The 7,303-nt window shown below is 41.9% G+C and overlaps 1 pseudogene; it reads right to left on the bottom strand.

Annotated features, from left to right (window-relative positions):
* Nucleotides 1-3,916: 3,916 nt before the first annotated feature.
* On the bottom strand, nt 3,917-4,263 carry LOC105984644 (annotated as a pseudogene).
* Between the last annotated feature and the right edge of the window lie 3,040 nt (nt 4,264-7,303).

The raw sequence follows: 7,303 nt of genomic DNA, 5'->3' as shown, positions 1-7,303 counted from the left end.
CTCTGAAAGTGATTCAGAATCAGCCATACAAATTTTGAAACAGGTCACAAGTTGTGTTTGGTAACCACATACAAAAATTGCCTAGACTTCCTCTGCTCCTTACCCACCCTGTATTTGTCCTTAAACAGGCATTTCAGAGACTTAAAGTAGAAATCCTTGAGAACAATACGAGCCACTCAGAAATGTAGGAAATGTGCTCAATGTAGGAAATTATCATGGGCCTATGGAACCATGGAGATAGAAGGAAGCAAAGTACTTGGGCATGGTACTTGTCAGACTTGCCACAAGATGGCACTCAGAGATTAATTTTTATATTCATTTTTGAGAATTAGGCAAAAAGAATAAAAATCATCTTCCTTATATCTAGAACAGAGATAAACTTGCTAATATGCTTAATAATTTTCTTGTCTGTCTCTTTTTTTTTTTTTTTAGTCAGTCATGGAGCTTGAATTCAGAGCCTGGGTGCTGTCCCTGAGCTCTTTTGCTCAAGGCTAGCTCTCTACCATTTGAGCCACAGCTCTACTACCAGTTTTCTGGTGGTTAACTGGAGAAAAGGGTCTCATGGATTTTTCTAATTTTGAACTGTGATTCTCAGATCTCAATCTCCTGAATATCTTGGATTACAGGTATAAGCCACCAGCATCCAGCTAATAATTTTCTTTCTCTCTAAATAATATATATCTGGGGCTGGGAAGGTGGCTCAGTGGTAGAGCACTTGCCTTGCATGCCTGAGGCCCTGGGTTCAATTCCCCAGCACCACATAAGCAAAAGAAAAAAATCTGGAAGTGGCACTGTGGCTCAAGTGGTAGAGCGCTAGCCTTGAGCTGAAGAGCTGAGGGACAGTGCCCAGGCCCAGAGTTCAGGCCCCACGACTGGACCCCCCCAAAAATATATATCTATATGATATAAATTATACATAAATGTTATATGATATACTATATAATTAGAATATTATACTATTATATAGCAAAATAATATATAGTATAATATATGTGTTTATATAATTTAAACAAAATTGAAGGGAAAGCATATATAGATTGATATTTTAATTTTTCTTCCTCACAGTGTCATAAGTAATTTAATACGTCCTTAAATTTTTGAAAATAATTTCTAGTACCTCTGCCTTCCTTTAGTTATCTATTCCCACTCTTGAGAATTTTGATTGTTTTGGATCTTTTCTTGTTACCAGTGATACTGTGTTGAACTTTCTGTGTATACCTCTTTGATTGTATCCTGGTAATTTTTAGGGCAAAATCCCAACAACTGGACTGTGAGGAGAGGTTCTCACTGTGAGTACAAATGATATATCACCTTTAAGAGTACATGTTAGGGGGGCTGGGGATGTGGCTTACTGGTAGAATGATTGCCTAGCATGCATGAAGCCCTGGGTTTGATTCCTCAGTACCACATAAACAGAAAAAGCTGGAAGTGGCTCTGTGGCTCAAGTGGTAGAGTGCTAGCCTTGAGCACAGAGAAGCCTGGGACAGTGCCCAGGCCCTGAGTTCAAGCCTCAGGACTGCCCCCTCCCCCCAAAAAAAAGAAGAGTACATGTTAGGGATATCTCTCTTTGGTCATAAGCATTGACTAAGCTTCCATATGTATCACTGTGAGACATTATCATGGCAGGGCCTCTGTTTTTCTTCTCTGCTTCCTTTCTTACATCCTTTGTTGTTGTTGTTGTTGGTGGTACTATGGCTTTAACTGAGGGCCTTGTGTTCTTTCTCAGCTTTTCCACTCACAATTGGTACTATAACACTTGAAGCATACCTCTACTTCCAGGTTTTTGCTGATTATATAGTCAAGGGTCTCAGATTTTTCTGCCTAGGCTAGCTTTAAACCTTGACTCCCTCCTATAATCCTAGCTACTCAGGAGGCTGAGATGTGAGGATCATGGTTTGAAGGGAAAAAAGTCCCTGTGAGACTCTTATCTCCAATTAACCATTCAAAAACTGGAAGTGGCGCTGTGGTTTAAATGGTAGACCACTAGCCCTGAGCACACAGAAGCTCAGAGATACCACCCAGGGATTGGGTTCATGCCCCACAATCACTGCCACCAGCAACAAATCCTTGGAGCTCAGCTCCTGAGTCACTAATATTATAGGTATGAATTACTGACATTCTGTTATCTATTCTTTATTTTCATGTGTCCCCCAAGTCCCCTCCTGCAATGTTTTTCTGGAAACTTTTTTTTTTTTTTTTGTCAGTCATGGGGCTTGAACTCTGGGCCTGGGCGCTGTCCTTTAGCTCTTCAGCTCAGGGTGAGAGCTCTATCACTTGAGCCACAGGGCCACTTCTGGCTTTTTTTCTTCTTCTTTCTGGTAGTTAATTGGAGATAAGAGCCTCACAGACTCTCCTGTCCAGGCTGGCTTTGAACCGTAATCCTCCGATCTCAGCCTCCTGAGTAGCTAGGATTACAAGTACAAGCCACTGGCACCTTGCTTAGAAATACTTTTACTTGTAGATTTTTCTTCTAAAATAAAGGTTACAGGTAGCTTTTTTCTTTTGCTTTTTGATTCTAGTCCTGGGACTTCAACTCAGGACCTGAGCTCTGTCCCTGAGCTTCTTTTGTTCAAGGCTAGCATTCTACCACTTGAGCCACAGCTCCACTTCCAAACTAGAGACAAGAGTCTCACAGGCTTTCCTGCCTGACTGGCTTTGAACCATGATTCTCAGATCTCAGCCTCCTGAATAGCTAGAATTATAGGCATGAGCCACTGGTGCCCAGCTATACATAGCTTTAGAAAAAAAATAGATAAGCAATTAGTGGTGTGCCATCCTGAAGTGAATGAGGCACATATTCAGGGATTTGTGAGCAGCAACAAATGTGCAGCCATAAGTTACTTATTCTTATCCATGTCACGGAGAGATGAAATGACAAAATGTGTTCTGTTGAAATAAAGCCATTTTAATCCCTTGTTCTTCTTAGAAACCCAGTAGGCAAAAAGAGCTTTGGTTCAGCTTCCTTAGTTGGGATCCCAGATTTGACTGCTATGTCTAGAGTTTTCTTTCATTTGTTTTCCTTTTTCCTTTTTTTTTTTTCTTATGTCTTATCCTTATGAAAGGTAATTTTTTCTAAAAGAAGTATGTAATTAACTGTGATATATTTGAACTAAATCCTGCTTTTCTGATAATGACTTTTCTATTATAAGATGATCATTTTACAGAATGTAATCCCTTCAGGAATTCAGTGAGTATCAAGTTTTCTCTGGAAAGATGAGCTAAAAAGAGGTCATAAGAGTGATCCCTGCTGACTAACTCTTGATCTGAATAACATAAAAATAATATATAGACTCTCAAATACTTTCAGAATGAAGCTATACTTTTTAGGTAGCCACCGAGTTTCACATCATGTTGGAGCTCAGAGGTTTTGCCTTCTCCGTCCTGGGACAATTTTGCATCTGGTGCTGGAGCAGTGCTGACAGCAGCCCACTGTTCTGACATGGGCCACACTCACCTGCTGCTCACTCTCTTAGGATATACCACACTCCTTAAATGCCAGTGGGTATTTTGGGAACCTCTAGACCATGGTCCCTTCTAACCAGCTTCATCAGTGGCCATCTTTGGTTGGAGTTTTCTAGACATTGTATTCCAAATAGATCATCATTCAGGAGTTAACAGTTGACTTTCTTACAGGGAATGTATTCCTGCTTAGCCCAGGCAGGCTCTGAATCACAGTTCTGAGATCTCAGACTCCTAGGTTGCTAGAATTATAGGCATAAGCCATCAGCACCTGACTTCAGAATATTCTTTCTTTTTCCAATCAAACTTATTTTTGTTGTTGTTGTTTTGTTGTTCTTGTTGCACTGTGGGAATGCGGGGTGCAGAATATTCTTTTTTTTTAAGTATAATTTCTATTTTATTAGTTTTTGTTTTTCCTAGAAGACAGCTTTTCTGAAGTCTGGAAGTATCCAGCTCCTTACACTGGGTTTGGTGGAGGTCGTGGAGCAGCACCAACAGGTCTAAATCAGGGTGGGGGTATTTGGTCTTTCTGGGCTTCACGAGATCGATTCCTGACCACCTTGCTGTAAATGGCACAACTCAGGCAGTAATGGAGCTTTACATAGCACTTGGGAAGCACATAAGCGTCAAAGACACTTGCTTCGGAAATGTCTCTGATGGCCATGGCCTCTACTATGTTCCGAATGACAAACTTCTTATGGCCTTGTCCTTGGGCACACATGGGGTGAAGTTTGTGCAACAAATAGGCTGCACATGGCTGTGGCTCTTTTTGGCTTGACTGTTGTTCCTTCTTTTTTTCGTCATCTTGGAAGCGAGGCCCAGAGAGCCAGAATATTCTTGAGTTGGTATCATTACTTACATTCTGCTTCTCAAAGCCCTTCTCAGGCTGCAACACACCAGGGCAGAGTTGAGATTCTGACTATTCAGGCCATCCAAGTATCTAAGTCCTGATGAGAATCAGAAATTTGAACTTAGTAATAAGATAAAAGGACTGAGAATAACGAGAGAGTGGAGCATGGGTACTTTTAAGAAGATATATTTATTTGATTTTTTTTTTTTTGTATCTAGTTTATCGTGTCTAGGAGGTTCAGAGAGGAGGGGGTTGATGACCTCAGCTCTGCTTCTATTCACCATCTATATGTCTTTGGACTAGTCACATACTTTTTTTTTTTCTTCTGTAAAACCCATTAGAGTGGACATTTGAATTAGATGTGTTGTAGGGGCCCTCTGAGCCTAGTATTCTTCGATACATACCATTACATTTCTTATGTCTTAGGCTTTAGATAAGGGCTTGCTTTGTAGCTAGGCTGGCTTTGAACCCTACCCTCCTGCTTAAGGTTCCTGAGTTCTAGGATAACAGATGTGTGCCACCATAGACATGCAGCCAGCACTTTTTTTTTTTGCCAGTCCTCGGGCTTGAACTCAGGGCCTGAGCTTCTTTTGCTTACCACTCGAGCCACAGCATCACTTCCAGCTTTTTCTGTTTATATGGTACCGAGGAATTGAAACCAAGCATTTGTGCATGCTAGGCAAGCACTCTACCACTAAGTCACATTCCCAGCCCCCCAGCACTTTTTTATGTTGTACTTTCCCTAGAGTACTGTGCCACTCCCCTCCCCCTTTTCCCCCTACCCCCTCCCCACCCCCGCCCACATACACCTCCAACCCTGGGAATGGACACTGCATGGAAGGCAGAGGAAGGAAGCAGATATCTCATTATGTCCTCCTGGGCTCCTTGACTAAGGAGACCCCTGAGGTCAAAATGCCTTGCTCAGACGAGAGAAAAGAAAGCTTTAGCCATATTGCCAGTGCTATAAAGCATATTGCCAGTGTTGATTGTTTAATGGGAATGGATGCAAGCATGTTGAGCATTGTAGATAGAAAGGGTTGGGGCGGGGGGAGGGAGGCAGATTTTCTCATTTGAAAGATAAGAGAAATCAAGTGTATGGAGAATTGAACAGAATTGGGTCCTTTGTTTGTTTGTTTATTATGCAAGTTTGAATTATGGGCCTTGAATTCAGGACCTAGATGTTGTCCTTTGTTGTTGTTGTTTTTTCTTTTTTCCAGTCCTGGGGCTTGAACTCAGAACCTGGGCACTGTCCCTGAGTTTCTTTTGCTCAAATCCAGCACTCTATCACTTGAGCCATGGCACCACTTCCAGATTTTTCTGTTTATGTGGTACTGAGGAATCGAACCCAGGGCTTCATGCAGGCTAGGCAAGAACTCTACCACTAAACCACATTCCCAACCATTTTTTTTTCTCTCTCAGGGCTAGCACTCTTCCACTTGAGCTACTCTTCCCCTTCTATCTTTTGTTGGTGGTGGTGGTGGTTGGCTTGAACTTAGGGCCTGGCCACTGTCCCTGAGTTTTTTCACTCACGGCTAGAACTCTCCAACTTTGAACCACAACTCCAATTTTTCTGGTGGTTAATTGAAGATGAAGTCTTATAGACTTTTCTGTCCAGGCTGGCTTTGAATCTCAATCCTCAGATCTCAGCCTCCAGAGTATCTAGGATTACAGGCATGAGCCACCAGCACCTAGCCACACTTCTTGAGTACCTAAGATTATAGACATGAGCCACTGATAGCCAGCATAGAATTAGGTGCTTTTTAAAAAGTTAAACCATGGAAAAAAAAAAAAGTTAAACCATGGGCTGGGAATGTGGCTTAGTGGTGGAGTGCTTGTCTAGTATGTATGAAGCCCTGGGTTCAATTCCTCAGAACCACATAAACAGGAAAAGCCAGAAGTGGCTCTATGGCTCAAATGGTAGAGTGCTAGCCTTGAGCAAAAGAAGCTCTGAATTGAAGTCCCAAGACTGACAAAAAAAAATCAACCAGTAAGTAAAAAATTATTATTATTGTCACAAGCTGGGCGCATGCCTATAATCCTAACTACTCTGGAGGCTGAGATCTGAGGATTGTGGTTTGAAGCCAGCCTGGGCAAGAAAAGTCTTTGTGACTCTTATCTTCAATAAACTACTCAAAAAATCTGGAAGTGGCGCTGTGGCTCAAGTGGTAGAGTGCTAACCTTGAGCATAAAGAGGCTCCAGAACAGTGCCCAGGCCCTGAGTTCAAGCCCAGGACTGACAGCCCCTCCCCCCCCCAAAGAAAAACAAGAACAAGAAAAAGAAAAAATGTCAAAACTGCTGAGAACATGTGAGGCATCCAGAGAGTTTACTCCATTGTTCTATATTCTCAAACCCTCTATGTAACTTACAGGGAGCCTGAGAAGTCTCTGGAGTCTGTCTGGTATCACCTTGCTTAGCCTTGGACTTTTCCTATTCCCCTTTGCCTTTTCTGGCCATCGCCTAGACAGACATGCAAAATGTAAGGACTGGGCCTTTTAATAACTTCAGAAAAAACATCTGTCCCCTGTGATCTGGTAGAAAATACATCTTCTATCTGTCCATGTGTACTTTCAGTCCCAAAGAGAAAATGCTGGCTTTTCTTTGTGTAACATAGATTTGTATCAATGTGATAAGATTGGAGCTCTTCATAATCACCTAGATGTAGACACTAGCTCCAAGTTTCTTCTAATTTTTGGATGTTTTCCTTATCCTAGAAAACGCGGCCAGCTAAACAAAAAGAAGGCTCAAGTACACTTCTCCCCTGTCTCTAGATCATCTGTAACTGTACCTAGAGTTCTGACATATATCCTATAAAGCAGTCAACTGACTCAGTTCCCTTGAAGTCAAGGTGGGAATGTTTGGCCCTGGAGGTCTGGTAGGCTTGAGCTATAGCACATATGGATTCCTTTGAGTTCTTGGATAACAATGAGCACAACTAAAGTTGGCTCGGAAAAGGGACAGAAAATGACTTGGGGTTAGTTTTTCTTTTTAAAACT

This window comes from Dipodomys ordii, unplaced genomic scaffold (genome assembly GCF_000151885.1).
Source record: "Dipodomys ordii isolate 6190 unplaced genomic scaffold, Dord_2.0 Scaffold2, whole genome shotgun sequence".
In the NCBI taxonomy this organism is placed as follows: domain Eukaryota; kingdom Metazoa; phylum Chordata; class Mammalia; order Rodentia; family Heteromyidae; genus Dipodomys; species Dipodomys ordii.
Note: the sequence above shows the minus strand (reverse complement) of the source record. Positions and strands in the feature narration are given on the sequence as shown.